This window comes from Marmota marmota, unplaced genomic scaffold, assembly GCF_001458135.2.
Source record: "Marmota marmota marmota unplaced genomic scaffold, marMar, whole genome shotgun sequence".
NCBI classification, from domain to species: Eukaryota; Metazoa; Chordata; class Mammalia; order Rodentia; family Sciuridae; genus Marmota; species Marmota marmota.
In genome coordinates, this window is record NW_025999894.1 from 64,964 (window position 1) to 82,915 (window position 17,952).

General features: G+C 46.6%; 1 long non-coding RNA gene across 1 annotated transcript; it reads right to left on the bottom strand.

The window, feature by feature from the left end:
- Positions 1–12,142: 12,142 nt before the first annotated feature.
- On the bottom strand, positions 12,143–17,153 carry LOC107157131. Its single transcript, XR_001505453.2, has 3 exons — positions 16,392–17,153; positions 13,518–15,541; positions 12,143–12,603 (listed from the first exon to the last, which is right to left on the bottom strand). It is a non-coding gene; the product is annotated as an uncharacterized LOC107157131 (long non-coding RNA).
- Between the last annotated feature and the right edge of the window lie 799 nt (positions 17,154–17,952).

The following is a 17,952-nucleotide window of genomic DNA, read 5'->3' on the forward strand; positions in this document are numbered from 1 at the left end:
TCATAGTTTCAGAGGTCTCCGTGCATAGATGGCCAACTCTGTTGCTCTGGGCTAGAGGGGAGGCAGGAAGTGGGGTGGAGAGGGAGATTCCCCTCATCACCAACAAAATACATACCCCAATGATCCATCTCCTCCAACCACACCCTACCTGCCCACCATGACCACCAAATTAATTCCTATGAGGGATTAATTATCAGGGGATTACCATGCTGATTATGTCAAGGCTCTCATAACTCAATCACTTCACCTCTAAACTTTCTTTCATTGTCTCCCACGTGAGTTTTGCGGGGACACCTAATATCTAAACCATAACAAGTGGTGAAGGGAGGAAAGGAATGTGAATCGACATAGCTATAATCCTGGGTTACTGGCATGAGCTCCCAGGTCATATATGGTAGAGAGCCAGAAGTACGCACAGTCAAGCAGTCTTGGTCAAACTAAAGTCGAGTTGATCATCATCTCAGGATTGGTCCAGAGGGGCCTTGTCAGCAGATAAGAAAGTCGTTGTTGCCTGGGGTGTAATTTCCACTCTTCACAAGCTATTTATCAATCAGATCTGCTCCCAGAATCCAAAGCGACTGTGGGTGAAAATGACTCAGAGCAAAGGAGACAGATGCAAAATGCAAGCAGAGCTGCCAAATTCTAATCCTCGTTTTAGTCACCCACGGCGCATCTTGGGTCAAAGCAAAGACTCAGTGTTTTTAGCAAAGCAGACTCTAGGTCCTTGTAACACACTCTCAGCGTCCACCTCTTCCCACCTCCTCCCAACATTCTCTTCTCTGATTTCCTGGATCCCACACACTTCAATTCTCCTCCCTCACAAGCTTCTGTTGCCAAATTAAAGTCTCCAGCCCTGACTCTGAGCTCCTGATTCTTAGACCCAACTTACCTCCCTGGCATATGAACTTGGATTCTGAATAGGAACTTCACACTTACCTCCAAAAGAGAACTCTTCATTTTGCCAACATGGCACCGTCCTTCAGAGAGCTGCTGAGTCATTCTTGCCTCACTGCTTTCCTTCATGACCAGGACCTCAGAAACTCTCAGGAAAATGTGCCCTTCTCTGCATTTCCCCATCACATCCTGGTCTGAGCACCATCCCATGCTTCCCAAGTGGACATCTTTGCTCTGTGATTCGCTCTTCACTGAGAATACGGATGAAACCCCTAAAACAAAACTCAGGCCATGACATCCTAAGGGACAATTTTAAAAATTAAAAGTAACAAGCATAATCCTCCTGTTGAAGATAATGCAAGGGATTTCCCTGCCTTGTATTGGATCGATTACTTTGGAAAACTGTCTTTGCAAACACTTTCTCTTTGAAATGTGTGAACAGACTTTTTAGAAGCCAAAGAAGACTCCTGTTGGTTTAAGAGCCACTAATGTCTTTCTCAAGGGTCTGTGAGTCATCTCTTTAAAATGCAAATTTTGGAGACTGCAGGGAAAAGTCTTTGCTTAAAATGCAATCATTAAAGGAAAGGGCCCCCATCTCCTAGTTCCTGTGGCAGGCGTCAGAAGAGGAAATTAAAGCAAAGGTAGTAAAGTTTAAAGGTCTTGGTTGGCTTTTATTTGCACTTCTAGAATCGGCAACACCTCATTCTATAAAATAGGATAAGTGTTTTACTGAGGGAGGAGGTTGGCAGTATAGACAGAGAAGTGCCAAAAAGAGCAGATAAAACGAGAGAGGATTGCTGCTTCAAAGTTACTTTCCTTATAGGGTTAAAATAGAAGGATTAGGAAAATTTTAGGCTCATTTTGATTGGTTACTCTGAATTTCCTGGTTTGTTTTGAAAAGTGGCCTGCTTCAGAGTTCAGTTTATTCATTTACTTTTGCTGTGCTGGAGATGGAACCCAGGGTGCTCTACCACTGAGCTACATCCTCAGCCATTGTGGGTGTTTTTAATTTTATTTTGACACATTCTGCGATATTGGGAGTTAGGACTGTAACATATGGATTTGGGAAGGGTGTGGGGAAGGATCCACACGATTCAGCTAATATCAGTCAGGAGGAAGTGTGTGTGACAAATGATGTTGTTACATCCTCTTACTTAAGGGCTAGTTATTTTTCATCTTGAAAACATTATATAAAGGGGTTATAATTGATTGACTTATAAGGGGATACGCTTCCTTCCTATCTTTGCAAATTCTTAACAAATTGCTTTAATGCTTATTCAATAACTAAACTATTTTGCTGGGTTGGAAGATTGTGGTTTTAATTATATTTCCCCAATACCACTGAAGGAGTTCAGGGGATGCCACCCAAAAATATGCTAATTTGGCATACTGATTTGTTCAAACTAAGAGCCAGAACTATGGCTAGCGCATAGTAGGTGCTTAACACATATCTGTGGAGTAAAGGAAGAAGTGAATGTTTTTAAATGGTATCACTAGCGGGGCTTTTTTATTGTTGTTATTCTGATTCTCCTCTACCTCATGTCATCATCCTATCTGAAATTATGTTATTTTCAATGATGACAAGCTTCATATGAACCAGTTTTGTGGGATGAAACAACCCAGACGTTTTACTATTTATTTATTTTGTGTGTGTGGTGCTGGAGATTGAATCCAGGGCCTCACACAAACCAGACAAGCACTTCTACCCCTGAGCTAAACCCCCAGCCCCAGCCCAGAAGTTTGGAGCTATATTAACAAAAAAGGCAACATCTTAATCTGAGATGATGTATCCTACTGTCTTCCTCAGAGCCACTCAGGGCCCATCCAAGATGAGAGACCCAGAGGCACCACCCTGATAAATGACAGTTGCCCCCTAGTCAAATGGGAAGAAGGGGAAAGGCTTGGCTGGTATCTCTACCTTCTCTCCCCACCCTTAGTCCCCAACAGCTTTATACAGCAAGGACATAGACCCAGTTAAAGAGTAGGAAACTGAGGTTCAGGAAGTAATGCCACTTGGCCACGGTCTCACTGTGCTGGTCACAGGGACCATGGCTCAGGAGCATCTGCTCTTTGCTAACACCCTGGTGGCTCCTCAACACTTCTGTCTGAAGAGCTGTTGATCGAACTGGAAATACTCAACCTGGAGAAGAGAAGGCTCAGGATTTCCAAGGGTGTCCTCGGCATGTTTCGTAGTATCTGTGGGTAGTGATTATAGATGTCTCTCCTTCCCCTCCTCGCCTCCTCCCTCTTCTCTTCCTCTTCTTCTTTCCCTCCTTTTCTTTCTCTTTTCCTATTGATCATTAGTATTATAACACAATTTATACTATAAACTCTTTTAGTCATAAAGTTTCAAACCTGACCTGTTCTCCACTAATCCCTATTTCCAAAGTAGATTTGAACTTAAAACAATTTTAAAGAGAAAAAAAAAAACAAAACTACTTGGCCTACCCCCAGTACCCTGATTCAAACTACTATTTGTTTTTTCCATTACATGGTTAAGGAATGGGCTAAAAAGCTATGTGCACAATTAGGATTCAACCCTTTTAAACAATGGCCATCAACCAAACATAAATGGCCAAGAATTGTCATAATCTGTGAGTCCCCAGGGAAAGCAGGTGACATTCCTGGTGACATTGCCCATCACAGTCCATGACACGCTATGCATAGTGCACGGGAGGATACCTACGACATCCCAATTCATAGCCCAGGATCCACAACCTCAGCAAATCATTCTACTGTTCCATGGTTGCTTCTAGTGTTTAGATTCTCAGATTAAAACTTTTTTTTTGTTTTTGTAATCATAGTCTCTTCCAATTTACAAACTAAAAAGCAAAGTTTCCCTCCATAGGAGGCTTCCATCTTTGTTACATTCTGCTGGTACCCTTTATCTTTTGTTGTTATAGAACAGAAAGGAAGATTTCATCTTCATTTGTTCTCTCAACAAAAGTTTGTTGGGTGGACTGTTCCAGGTGCTGGGGATGACAAACAAGCTATCATTTTGAGGACCTTATCATTTAGTCAGGATAGGCTAGGTTACACTGTCATAACAAGTTCAACTTAGAATATTTGTGGTTAACACAGTAGTGTTAGCAATCAATAGAGGGCTCTTTAGATCATGAAAAAATGAAGCATAGCTTCTATGGTGTTACCAGCTCTCAGCTGCAAATGTTGGCCCCTCTCAGAGTTACCAGCTGTCAGGTTACCAGACCTTAGAGCTACCAAATCAGCTGAGGGCTAAAGTCCACTCAATTTAAGGTAGAAATCACAAAAAGGCAAAGCAATACCATGCAAATGAGACTTTTGGGGGGCTCATTCTTCAGAATGATAGTGCAGTGTGTGGGCTCTCTCTCGTCCAATGAGGAGGTCCACACAACAGGGCAGAGGAGAGTGTAGCTGCGGAGTCACTAATCAAGACTTCCAGAGACCAAGCAGGAAGCAGGTCTGATTTTTATTGTACAGTTACCATGTATATATACTCAGGCAGCAGCTAAGCAGATTACAGGCAGCCACAGTGCAATTTCTGGCCAATTCCCCTTGCAGCAACCAATTGAGGAGTGCACCGTGGAGCAAGCGCAGGGACTGCAATACGTGGCCTCACGCCCAGGGCTGGTTTGCGGCTCACACACCTAGCACTTAGAATGGGGGAGTGGTTTGCTACTCAGACACCCTTAACGTATGCCGTATATGCAGTTCTCCAGGCACTTGTCCCCACAGTGCAGAAATTCTGCAAACAATAGCTGACTGTGTCTTCGAGAGCCGGCCCCATCGTGCTAGTTCAGCTCTTTGCTTTCAGTTGTCATGAGATGGTGAAGGAGCTCCCTGTCACCACCAGGAGGCCAATCAAAGATGCCCTGGCAAGCCTTGAGGACCACCATCCACACTGGGTCTGGCAGCAGCAGCTGGGAGTAGGAGAGAAAAAGCAGTAGCTGTCAGCACACTGGAAGTCACAGGGGAAGTGTCATGGTGGTGGCAGCAGCTGTGGTGGTCAGAGCAGTGGTTTCTGGGTCAGCTGCATGAGCAGCAGTAGCCGACACAGCCAGGACAGTGTTGCTGCCTCAGCCTCAGCAGCAACCTCCCAGCGGTGCCCAGAGTCTCCAGCAAGGACAGGGTGGGGAGATGGTGGCCTCCCCCGCAGCCTCTTGCCCTATCTGGGTCCTGAAGTGATGAATGAGCATCGCAGGTGGCAGCCAGATCCCCATCCCTGCCTGGTCCAGCAGACTGGTGTGGCTGCACTCTGGAGCCACGGCAGCTGTCAGCCCAGGGGCTGGACACCAGGCAAAGGGGTGCGTGCTCCCACAGGCCCAGGCACCAACAACATCCTTTGGGGGAGACTCCGCCCTTCCTCCTCTCTTTCGTCAGGAGGTTGGTGGAATTCTGCTTCACCAAGTCACCTAGAGGCTCCATCTCCATGCAGGGCTGGGAACTTCAATCAAACAAGGGAAGGAAGAATCTGAGGGGGTGCAACCCCACGTCACCTTCACTCACACCCCAAGGACCAAACCGCAGCCCGCAGAGCTGAAAGGGTGCTAGGAAATGTGGAGAAGCAATTTGTTGAGCAGCAAATGAATGTCTCTCCCCGTTGGGGAGAGGAAGAAATGAAGACACAAATAGACAGTTAAGAAAACAGCCTTCAAAAATGCAGTGCTGTGCAGAGAATAATCTGCTGGCATGGTGATGACCAGTAGAGGAGGGGACCCATGGAAAGGTAGGTCATGCACCCCATGTCACAGGCCTTGACCTGAAATGACCTTGGCCCCTCCACTCCCCACTACGGTCACCCCAGGTCATCCCCACACCATCTCCTTTGAATAGGGAGGCCCACATCTAGAGTTCTGTGCACCACCACCAGGCCCGACTTCAGTCCCTGGTCATCTCTCTGTCCCCACACTGGAGTCCTCAGGGATCCCAATCATCACGCCTCAGGACAGGCTTGAAATAACAGCAAATCCAGATTCCAAAAGGTTAAACAATGAGAACACGTGTCCCCTCACACCCCAGAAGTCTGGAGGGAAGGTGGAGGCCAGTCTTGAACCCAGGTCTCCCGCTCTGCTTCTGCGATTTTCTTGGCTCCATTTCTCTTGTGGGCCAGCACTACCCTTGGGTGACAGCAGGGTGGCCTTTTCTCTTGAATCCTTTTATTTCTCAGAATTTTTTTGGAGTCAATGTGACAGGCTTGGATTGACCATCTGCACAAGGTGCGTGTGGCAGATATTGGTGTTGTCAATGCCAAATCCATTCTTCCTTCCTCTTTGCTAACAGAACTCAATTTTGAGAATTTTTCTTTAACAACAATGATGCCTAGGATCCTGAGGTTTTTATTCTTCAAGTGATTCTAACCTGCTGCCACGATTGGTATGAGTCAGTAATTCAGTGTGCTTTCCAGCCACTCATGAATTTAAAATGAGCGCATGACCCAGCTATAGTGTCCACTGGGGCATTCTGGAAAAACTTCTGTAGGAGATTAGCTTGACATGACTACAGCCATCTTGGTCATAACCACCATTTTACACACCAGGTGATCATGGATTTTCCCTATAAGGCAAAAATGTCATTAAGATAGTTGGCTGAGTGTGCTGTGCCAGCCACTGATGTCCAGACTGTTTCTTAACAGGCATTGAATATGTTAATAGGTTTTAAGAAAGACCAGGTACATTCTGATTAGCTGTGGCCAACCTTTGCACCTCTTAAACCCTTCCTTCTCCCTTGGGGTGCAGGGACTCACCTGACTTGTTTCTGCTCAAGATGCACTTCTGTCTGTAAATGCCCAGTAAATTGCACTTTGTGCAATCCTGGATCTGTCTGCCTTTTTTCTTCAATCTCAATCCCTACCACCTTGAGTACTGGATTATTCTGAAACAGATTCCTTCCTCCGACTTTTTAGTCCATTCCAGTTGCTTATAAACAACAGGAATTTATTTGTCACAATTCTGATGCCTGGGAAATCCAAGATCAAGGTGCTGACAGATTCGTATGCTGGTGACAGCTCTCTTCCTGACAGTACATTGACAGCACCTTCTTGCTGGGTCTTCATGTGGCAGAAGGGGTGAGAGGGTCTCTCTTGGGTTTGTGTTTTTTATGAAAACACCAATCATCTCACAAAGATCCTACCTTTGAGTATCATCATCAGGGGGTAGGACTTCAAAATATGGATTTCAGGGGCTGCACAAACATTTAGACCATTGCATCTGATGAAAATAGAAGCATAAGAAAACATGGTGCCTCTTCTACTGGAATTGGCATGTCTGGATGTGACAGTTGGAATAGCACAGCCATTTTATGCCAATGAGGACAGCACCTCCAAGGTTAAGCAGATCTAACTGGGAATAATATGGTAGAGATATGGAGACAACAAAGCTCTTTGAAGATAGAACTGAGCTCTGAAACTGCCTTATCTTTGAATTTTTTGTTACTTTTTTTTTTAAAAAAAGGTATTTTGAAGTGTTTTCAGGTTATTTACATTTGAAAGAATCTTAACTGATGGAGGGAATCAACCATGTTGCCAACATGTTGTCTCTTGTCTCCTGTCTCCCCTGAACTGGTATCCTGCTCCCCTCCTCTTGCCTCTTGGTCCATTCCTTATTCTGGTGTCCTCCGAACAGTGCTCACTGTTCTTCTGGCTGAGAGTTCTGCTCATACTCCCCAGGGGCTTCTCCCTCCAAGACTCCTCTTCCCCAATCCTGCAGGCTCAGATGTCCTCTGAGGCCTCTTGATTCTGGCTCCTTTCTCAGACCGCCCCCAAGCTCTTTACTCTGATCTAACGGGAGAGCTGGCAGTGGGTGTTTGTGGTTAGGAGACCCTACATTAGTCCCAACTTTGCTTCTTTTTTGCTCTAGGGCTGTATCGACCCCCTCGTGCTCCAGAAGACTGGAGGGAGGGTGGATGCCAGTTCTTGGACATGGATCTTCAGCTCTGCTTCTGAGGTTCTCTTGGCTCCACAGGAAACAGAACCACTCTAGGTATTTTCAGCAGAAAGAGATTCAATAAAGGCATTTAGGTCTCTGCAAAATCATTGGAAGGGCTGGCACAGCAGGTTCTAGGCTGGGCCTCCAAGAACAGTTCCTGGGTTGTACAGTACTACCCACCAGAGTTCATCCAGAACTCTGAAGTGCAAGAACTCACTACCCAAGGATCAGTAAACTGGGACTGGGAATCGGACACCATCATCTTAATTTCCTTTTGACTCCAACAAAAGAGGTGACTGGATAAAGGGATCCCCACATTCAGACCAGAGCATCTCCATTCCTTATTCGCCCAGAGAAGCCAAGTCTCACAAAAGTGCCTCTTAAGAGCAGAACTTAACTCTTACCTAGAACCTTGGCTTTAAGGGAGTATGAGAAATGTGGGTTTTAGCTTTCTAACCATTGATGCGCAGAGAGCTGTGAACAGAAATGGGGAATGATGCTGGAGCCCATTCTCACATCCAGCGCGGGTGAGTAAGGTATAGTCCATTGCTCAGCAACTCGGAGCCTATGTCTTGTTCTACAAATTGATTACACTATGCATGCTTAACTCTTAGCGGTGATGTGGGGATCGAATGAGTTCATTCACGTAAAGCTCTTGGCACCTTGCCTTAGCAATAGATGATGAATGTGAGATATTTTTGATATTTTTGTTTCAGATACTTCCAAACTTGACACCTTAATCTGAAATAGGCTCCGGATGTCTTTCGGTTGGTAGAAAGTTTGCAGAAGATATAGAAAAAGCGGGCTTGAGAGGGTGGTCATGTGATGAGTCAGGGACAACCAAGGCCCTTGGGTCATCCAGAGCCTCTCTGGACAGGCTGCTTCCTGAGCTCCTCCCAACTGCTCAGTCATGCCAGGCAGAGCAAACTCTCCAGCCAGAGATGTTATATAAGCTGCATTTTTTTTGTTTACAGGAAAATTTGAAAACATCAACGGGGCTTGGCCTAAGCTGCTTAATTCCTAAAGTCAACAAAAATTGGGCAAGTAAGGCAGGCATGTGCAAAGCATCTGTTTAGGCCCAGAGCCAGGGCTAGCACGGGCAGCCCCTGGTCATCTCTAGCTCAGCCTACTCTTGGTCCCAAGATTCAAAATCTGAAATGCCTGGGGGAAGCCATGTACTCGTGGATGCACGGCTTCCACGCACACTCACTATGGGCCTGGACCCTCTGCCAGGCGCTGAAGTTCTCTCCCCTAGTGGCAGCCCTGTACTCTGCTATACTCTGGAAGGCTCAGAATGCTCTGGAAGATCTCTCTAGGCATTTTCCAACACTTCAGACAGGGTTCAGTCTCTTAGCAAAGCAGGAAGAGTGAGAGGCACCTCAGCTGGAGAGGGAAGACAGAGGTAAGTGGACAGAGGGTGTCTCCTCCTTACAGTCTCAAACTTCTAAATCTCACAGCCTTTGTTCTCTCACATGACAATGGTGCTGAGCCGGTGCCAAGCTTCACAAGCAACTGCCTTGCCCCTCCTGGGAATTCTTCCCAGGGCTGGTCCCAGGCTGCTGCATTCACAGAACATCTTTCCTTTGAGCAGGAGCCAAACATGATCTCACAAGTCCTCATGTGGCCTTCTGGGAAAAAAATGTTTGTGCTGGTAAATGTTTGGCTTGAGAAAGAACCCTGTTTTCCAAAGCTCGTATGCTTTACAGGAGATTACAGGGTTGGAAAATGGAAGAAACTGGAGTAACACTATCCTTACCTCGAGAAAGGCAAAGGGGTAAGGGCAGAGAAGATCCAGATCCAGATAGATGACCTAGCAGGAGGACAATCAGGCTTCCTGCGCATCCTGACACTGAGTTCTTTATCAGGCCAACAGTGGCTACACAGAAACAAATATGTTTTCCTTCTGCTTCTGCTCCTAAGCTGGTGCTCCTTGTGATGTAGGTTAGAGAGGCTACCGCATAGCACACGTGCATTACTCCTTCATCCTGTGCCTGGGGCAGACATTGAAAATTGACCACCACACACTTTTCTGCTGAATTTTCAGAGGTTCACGGCACAGCAGTGCAGGACAATGTGGCCAATTGTGCAGAAATAGCAGGCTGGAGAAGATCTGTTTGCTATTCGTTATGGTTGAAGGTTTATCCCTGAGACAGAAGAGAAGGATCTCACATTCCCCAAGAGATACTGTATTTTTCTTTCCTCCATCTTTGTGTGTGTGTGCCTGCACATGTGGGGTGTGTTTGTTACTAAGAATTGAACCCAGGGGCACTCTACCACTCAGCTGCGGGACTCTATCATAGTCCTAGCCCCTTTTATTTTTTATTTTGAGACAGGGTCTCATTAAGTTGTCCACACTGGCCTCAAACCTGTGTACCTCCTGCCTCAACCTCCTAAGCAGCAAGAATTACAGTCATATATCACCACACCAGCCTCTTTTTTCCATCTTTGACATTTGCCTCACAACCAGCAGGTTACATCAGACACCCATGATTGCTTCAGGAAACATTTGCTTTGACTGCAGACCCATTCCAGATAGCTCTGCCCTATGGTATTTCTGGAGAACTCCACCCCTCTGCAGCCACTTCAGCTGTCCACACCCGGGACTTCGAGGAGCCATTCCCCTATCCATGACTAAGCAGAGAGTCTGCCATTAGCTAGCAGGACGCCGTGTGCATGTGTGTGAGCCCACATTGTTTTTGTTTTGTTTTGTTTTAATTTAAGCAGTCTTCTTTACCTTATCAGAACAGTTAATTGTGCTACTCCCTCTTATGATGCAGCACAAATCCTAATATAACCTTTTTGGGATAGTTTTATTTTGCCTACTCATGATTGCTATCTTGAGTAGAAGAGGCTGAGCAGGTATCACTGAGTCTGCTGGTACTAAAAATGGCCAACAGCAGGAACTGGTAACACTGAGGGCAGCTGGATCCAGAGAGCTGTGGGTGAGAAACTGATGTGACTCCATTTTTGAAAATAAATAAATAACAGCAGCTTCTACCTCAAGGCCTGTCCTAAGGAAGGGGGCATGACCCTTGTCCTTGGAAAATCCCACAGAGCACTCCTAAGCACATACCCACCCTGCTGAGTTGTTTGTCTGCAACTAACAGGAGAGATCTGCTGCGCCAGGTGTCTCTGACTCAGTTAGGCTAGGTGAGGACCCATAGCAATCCCCTAGCAACTTCCAATCAGCATGAGACAGGGAAAATACCTGGGATGCCAGATGACCCCCAGTAGTTTATGGTGGTTGATAACATGTTGGGAAACCATGTAGTTTAGCACGTACACCCCTCGTGGCTTAAACCAATCAGTTCAAAGGAATCCCCCTCTTGTACTAACCAATCACCCCTACCCAACTTGTTCCCACCAGTGAATGTGCTAATCAATGCTAAGAGTTGTTGTTTGATTTTCCCGAGGTATGGAATGATTTGCTGAGTGATGTTGTGACACATACAGTATTCCCAAAAACCTATAAAATCTTGTTGTAGGGACAAACGAGGCAAGGCACAAGATAACAGGAAACAGTTTTATTTGGCTGCAGAATTTTATACCCAGCTTGTCAGGGGAGGGGCTCAGAAGTTCACAGTCTGCAGAAGTTCACATAAAAGCAGCTTTTTCTTTCACCGTTCTGGGCAAGTTAACCCTTCAAGGACAACACCTGAGAAGGGGAGAGCTTCTTCTCCCCTTTCTTTCCTCCCCCTGCCAGTTGTTACCATGGAGCCCATTTGTAACTTATCTTAAAAATGTAGACCTCTCTGTGAAGCCCAGCTCAAGGCCAGAGGCCTTGTTTGCACATTTCTACAAAGTACTATACTGGATACATTTGAGAAACACTAGTAAGTGGGTGTCCAGCACCTGGAGTGCTGGTATCTTCCTGGCCAGTGGCCAAGTAAAACAAGGTGACACGAAAAAAGGAAGTTTATCCACATTGAACTCTTTTGCAGAAACTCTTTTGCTGACAGTCCTAAAATCAGCCATGGTGAAGAGGGCTTTTCTGTGGAAAAGAACAAAGGATCGGGGCTCACTCCCTGGGACCGGAAACAGTTGTGAGGCCAGGCTTGAGCTTGAATAAAGACTCTTGTGTGATTGCATCGAATTAGGCTCCTGGAGGTCTACTGGGGTCCCACGAATCTGGCATACATCAGTAACTGCTGGTTTTGGCTACTGGAAGATCAACGAGGAGAGCTGCTAACACTGGGAGGTGAGAACCACTGACACTCAAGGATCAGGGATGCTATACATTTTCCCAAACTACAGAACATCTGTTTTTCCACGTTAGATCACAGACCATCTCTATAAGTAAACAACCTTGATGTAAAGGGGCTTACAGCCTCCTTCCCCGGCTCCACAATTTTTAAATAGCTTTATTGAGATACAATTCACACACCACATTCACCTTTTTTGGGCATACAATTTAGTGGGTTTAGTGCATTCACAGGTATGTGTGATCATCAGCACAATTTTACAACATTTAAACCACTCCAGAAGAAACACTGAACCCCTTGGGACTGTCATCCTCAGTCCTCGTCCCATCTTCAGAAAGCATTCATCGACTCTGTCTCTACCAACCCACCTGTTTTGGCTTTTCACATCAAACATGTATGTGTTCTTTCACGTCTGACTTCTTCCACTTAGTGTGATGTTTTCAAGGTTCTGCCATGCATCCATGTAGCATGGATCAGTACTCATTCATTCCTTGACGGTGGAATGATATTCCACTATGTGAATAGACCACAGTTTGTTCATCCTTTTATCAGTTGATAGATGCTTGGGTCGTCTCCACTTTGGACTATTGTAAAGAAGGCTGCAGCTGCATTTACACAGTGACATGTAAAAGAAAAAAGGGCATTTTCCTTAGAAACCTCAATAAAATGCTTTCCATTTTCTAGTGTACTTTATTTTTTAAAGCAGTTTTAGGCTTAAAGAAAACTCTTGTTCTTTTTTTTTAATTTTTTTTTTTTTTTAGTTGTCAAGGATTTTATTTTGTTTATTTACATGTGGTGCTGAGAATTGAACCCAGGGCCTCACATGGGCCAGGCAAGTGCTCTACCAATGAGCCACAACTTCAGCCCCAAACTCTTGTTCTTATACCCCTTTACGGCTTCTCCACTACCCTGTCATGTTCCCCTATTGTTAACATCTTGCATGAGGATGCTGTATTTGTTCCAATGGATTCACCAATATCGATTCATTATTATGAACTAAAGAAGTCCATAGTGTACATTTGGGTTCACTCTGTATTATATATTCTATGAGTCTTGATGAATATCTAGTGGCGTGGATTCACATTACAGTGTTCTACAGAGGAGTTTCACTTTGGTAAAAATCCTGTATGCTCCACCTGTCTACCCATCCCACCTTCCCCCCAACCCCTGGCAACTCATGATCTTTTTTTTTTTAAATATTTTTAGTTGTAGTTGAACATGATATCTTTATTTTATTTATTTATTTTTATGCGGTGCTGAGGATAGAACCCAGGGCCTTGCACGTGCTAGGCGAGCGCTCTACCACTGAGCCACAGCCCCAGCCCTCTTGATCTTTTACTGTCTCCATATCTTTTGCCTCCTATGGTCGAGTAGGCAGCCTCTTCAGGGTGACTCCCTTCACTTACTAATGTGTTTAAGTTTCCTCCATGTATTTTCATGACTTGGTAGCTCACTTCATTACTGAATAACATTTATTTTTATTTCTTGTAAAACTTTCACCAGAGAGAAATAACCTCACCGTCTTCTGGGCCTTGAAGCCCTAGCACTTGGCAAGTATCCAGTGGGGGCTTCACTGTCATGTGGAGAATTTCGCCAGCTGGCTCTATCCATCCTCTTGACACCGGTCTTGAAAGTCTAGGAGCAGGTCCTTGTTCCCCAGGTGTTGAAGATTACAGAGGCAAGAAACAAGGAGGCAAGCAAACAAGTTTTATTGAAGAGACAGAACAGAGAGGGGGTGGGTGGGGACTGAGGCTCCTCCAAGAGAAGCCAGGAACCCATAGCTGGTGCCTGTGGGAGTGGGGGTGTTTTGCATTTTTATAGGTCCCCACTTGTTTTTTCGCTGGGGATGTGCCCCAAAGCCAGGAAAGAGTAGCCCCAGGGGGAAATCGCTTGTGTTGGGAAGTTGGATACTCCCCCTCCCCTGGAGGTGTTAGCAGCCCCTTGATGGGAAGCACTATCTCCTGATTTCCTTCTCTCTTATAATCAGCTACCTGTCCTTTGCCCCTGCCTCACCCTCACCCACAGGCCTCAGAAATGCCTTGGAGCTGAGCCCCAGGTATTTCTGGAGTCCCAAGGCCTGGGCCTGGAAGGTGCCCAGTGAGGTCTTGTTGGGAGAAAAAGGGAGAAAAAAAAAAACAGGAAAGAGTAAGGGGTAGAGGGAGGAGATGTTGGGGGTAGAGGCAGTGAGAAAAGGAAGCAGCTACCAAAATCTAAGCGGTAGTAGAGGGGGAGACCTGGGGGCTTCAGGGATTTGGGAGATGTTGATCACCCTCAACAGAAGAGCCAGGGATGGGAAGGAGGCAGAAAGCTCAGTCTTTCCTGTTGTCCTTCACCCTGATGATATATATGAGGCTGAGCCACCAAGAGGCCAGAGACCTCAGTCTTCTCCATGGAGAGCTTGGGGTTTTGCAGTCACAGGGCAGTGAGGAAGGGTCACAGGGAAGGGCTTTGGCCCATGACCTGAGGGTAGACTTCTTAGAGAGGTCTTGGACCTGGTAAAGCATAACTGAGTGAGAAAAGGTTGACTGAGACCCCAGCCTCAGACTGTACCTGGCCATCATTTGTCCTGAGAGCCAATTACAAGACCCTTCTTCCCAGTGGGCCCACAATGACTGAGTCCTGGTGCTTTGTAAATTCCTCCTGGCACAGGAGGCTACTGGGGATGGGACTGCTCATCCCCACCCCAGCTAGCAAAGCTTCCCCTGGCTGCTTGGAAGCCTCCTTACCCCACGTATCTCCCCTACCCTACCCCAATCTCTGCCTCCTGACATTCCCAGAATTTTGTAACTTTAGGTCTGTTACAGTTTGAATCTGGAGTGTCCCCCAAAGGCTCATGTGTTGAAGGCTTGGTCCCCAGTTGGTGGTGCTCTTGGGAGGTTATAGGAACTTAAGGGGGTAGGGTGTAGTCAGGAGAGCAAGGTCACTGGGGAAATGCCCAGGATATATTTTGCCCCTGGACTCTTCTGATCTCTGATTCCTAGCTGCTATGAGGTGAGCAATTCCATACCACCAGTTGCTGCATGCCGTGATGTTCTGACTGACCACAGGCCAAAAGCAACAAGGCCAAGTGACCATGGATTGAAACCTCTAAAACCATGAGCCAAAATAAATCTTTCCTCCTTAAAATTGATTTTCTCAGTTATTTTGACACAGCGACCAAAATCTAACTAATATGGTGTTTTTCTTCCCTGTGAGGGTACTGGGAAGGCCCAAGTCTCCTTAGAAAAGAACACCAAGTTCAGGGGAACTGCTCTGCCCTGTCTCAGTGATAAAGTAAGAGGAATGGGTTACATAGAAAAGGAGAAGAGAGATGGAGGATGGAAGAGGAGGGGAGAGAAAGAAGGGAGAGTGGTGGTGGATTGCAGAAGCTGCAGACTCTCAGCCGTAGAGATATGGAGGTTGTTCCTCCTTCATTAAATATTGGTCCACAGAAGGGGCAGAAGGGGCATGGGTGACCTTCCAGTCTGGGTGTTGACGTGCATGTAGCTTCCACTTGTATCCTGGAATGTCTTGTCTTCTGATGCAGCTCCTTGCTGAGAAGCCCTGTGAAGGAGGAAGTAGTGCTCTGTGTGACAGCTAAGGACAGGCACCCCCACCACCTGTGAGTGAGCCCTGAGATCAAACTAGTCCGGTTGGTTGAGCCCCAGGTGACAACAGTCACAGCCAGGACCAGGTGGACAAACACCACCCAGCTCACCCCAGGCAACCTAGAGTCATGATGTGAATAATGATGTTTGAAGACACCAGGTTCTGGTGACATGTATTATGCAGTAATAGAAAACCAGAACAGAACGTGCTGGCACGTTCTGCACAGCATCCCATCCTTTGGAAGGACCACACTGCACCACTCCAGGTGGTTCCTGACTCTTCTCCTTCCTACCCTTTCTGTCTCCTTTCCCATCATAAGTTGGTCCTTTTCTCAATCTTCCTAGAGTTTGTCTCTGGGACTGAAGGTGTTTGGAGCTGTCAGCTCAGGGGGTCTCCCTTGGACAATCTTGAGCGTTCGAAATGCCACGATTCTTTTCTCAAGGATGGCTGCTCCGTTCTCTTCGAGACCCCCTGCTAACAATTCTTCCCCTCCTCCATCTTTTGCCAATTATCACAAGTTAGTTTCTACCGTTTCCATCAAAGAGCCATTACTGACACAGAAATTGGTGTCAGGGAGGAAATCATAGGCCAGGTACCCCAAGGGAAATAGTGGGGTGGGGTGGGAACACATTATCATCTGGAAGGGGAGAGGTTGTAGATGTCACAGGGACTGGCTTTCATCATCTAGGGGAACATTAGCCCCTGTTTGAAAGAGATGAGCTGCTGATCAGTCTCCAGTGTGTGGTATCTGAGACATGGTTGTTGGACAGAGAAGAGGCAGAGGCTGAAATCTCAAAGTTCTTACCTGGTTACAGGACGATGCTCAGGTCTGTCTTTAAAAACCTCATTTTGGCTTCCAAGGGATGAATTCCAGAAAAGCAAACCCAGAGGGTGGATGAGCCTACTGATTGCTGTGCAGCCCAAGCTAAATTTGCTAGCACCACAATAAATACAGGGCCTTTGTTGGGAAAGAGAGGCATCACACCACTGGAAAGTCATTCCCTGGGAGATCTGGAGGACTAGAGAGCCCTGAAACCCACAGCTCGAGGAAGCAGTTCCCACTGTGCCACCTTCGATGGCAGTGGGGAGGGGCGGGCAGCAGCTCCTGCACTGCAGCAGTAAGTTGATACTCACCTGGTTGAACCGGCCAATCTGGGTTTTGAAATTTTGGATGTGTGGGAGAGAAGAATTTGGTCATGAAGAAATAAATGTTAGAGTGCAGAAACTTCTATCATAACAATCCTGGGGAATATTGTGGGAACGGATTTTGAAGATGCTCAGACAAAGATATGCCCTTGAGAAGATGAACTGACCTTGTGGGTCAGCACTCTGAAAAGCTTTGACCCCAAAGAATACCGAGCAGATGGTGGGTCATTTGCATTAAACACCATCCATCTTGGTAAGAACGGGGGAGTGAGTGGATTCATGTTTACTTTTTACTATCCTGCCCGAGTCCCCATAACTGGGGCCCCTGATACCTCCCCATCGTCACACACCCCTCTCTGCACAGCATGGCTTCTGAGTGCAAGATACACAGTCCTGTGACAGGAGCTAAGCAATGGAAGGCCAAGAGGGTGACCGCTTACCCATGTGCTCCGTCACCTGGAAGCAGCCGGCTTCACATAACAGACACTGGGGCTCAGAACCACCCGGGGGGGGGATGAGGGAAGATTTGGGCCAAACTTTCAAAAGAAGCCGGCTGACCAGCGGAGAGCCAGCCAAAGACAAGAGGAACACAGAAAAGTCATCGAAGGAGTGAAGTAATAAATGCTAACAATTACCCTGTAGTTAGGGTGCCAGGGGTTCCAACTGTATTTCTCTCCTTTTGTGTCCTATGATAATAATCACAATGGCAATAAAATGTCTTCCCTCTTTGTGACATGAGGATATGTTCACAGATTTCCCTGACCTCCAATGAAAAACAATTGGGACCCCAACCTTGACTCACTCCTCTCCTCACCCCCGTGTTCAGCTGTCTGCATGCCGTGCGGGTGCATGTCAGAGGCCCCAGAGGCTACAGATGCTGCTCTGCAATACACTAGGCCACTAGAGGGCGCTCTCCCTGGGGCTCCTGGCTTGCCAGCGGACCTGGAGACTGGGCTGGTTCCTAGCTGCAATTTACCAGCAGAATGACATGACAAGCATGTGCCTTGGCCATACTCAGAATGAATGATGCCTTCCTCCATGGGTGCTTTTGAAAAACAGTGGAAACCATAGTGAAAAGAGGTTGGCCAAGGCATGCCCCGGAGCTAGGGCTCAGGAAATAGCTGCAACTATATTCTACAAGCAGGCTGCAAAGGGAGGGTGCCACAGGCCCCCTATGGAGGCATCTACTGATGCCGTTACGTGCTGGCTCTGGCTCACAC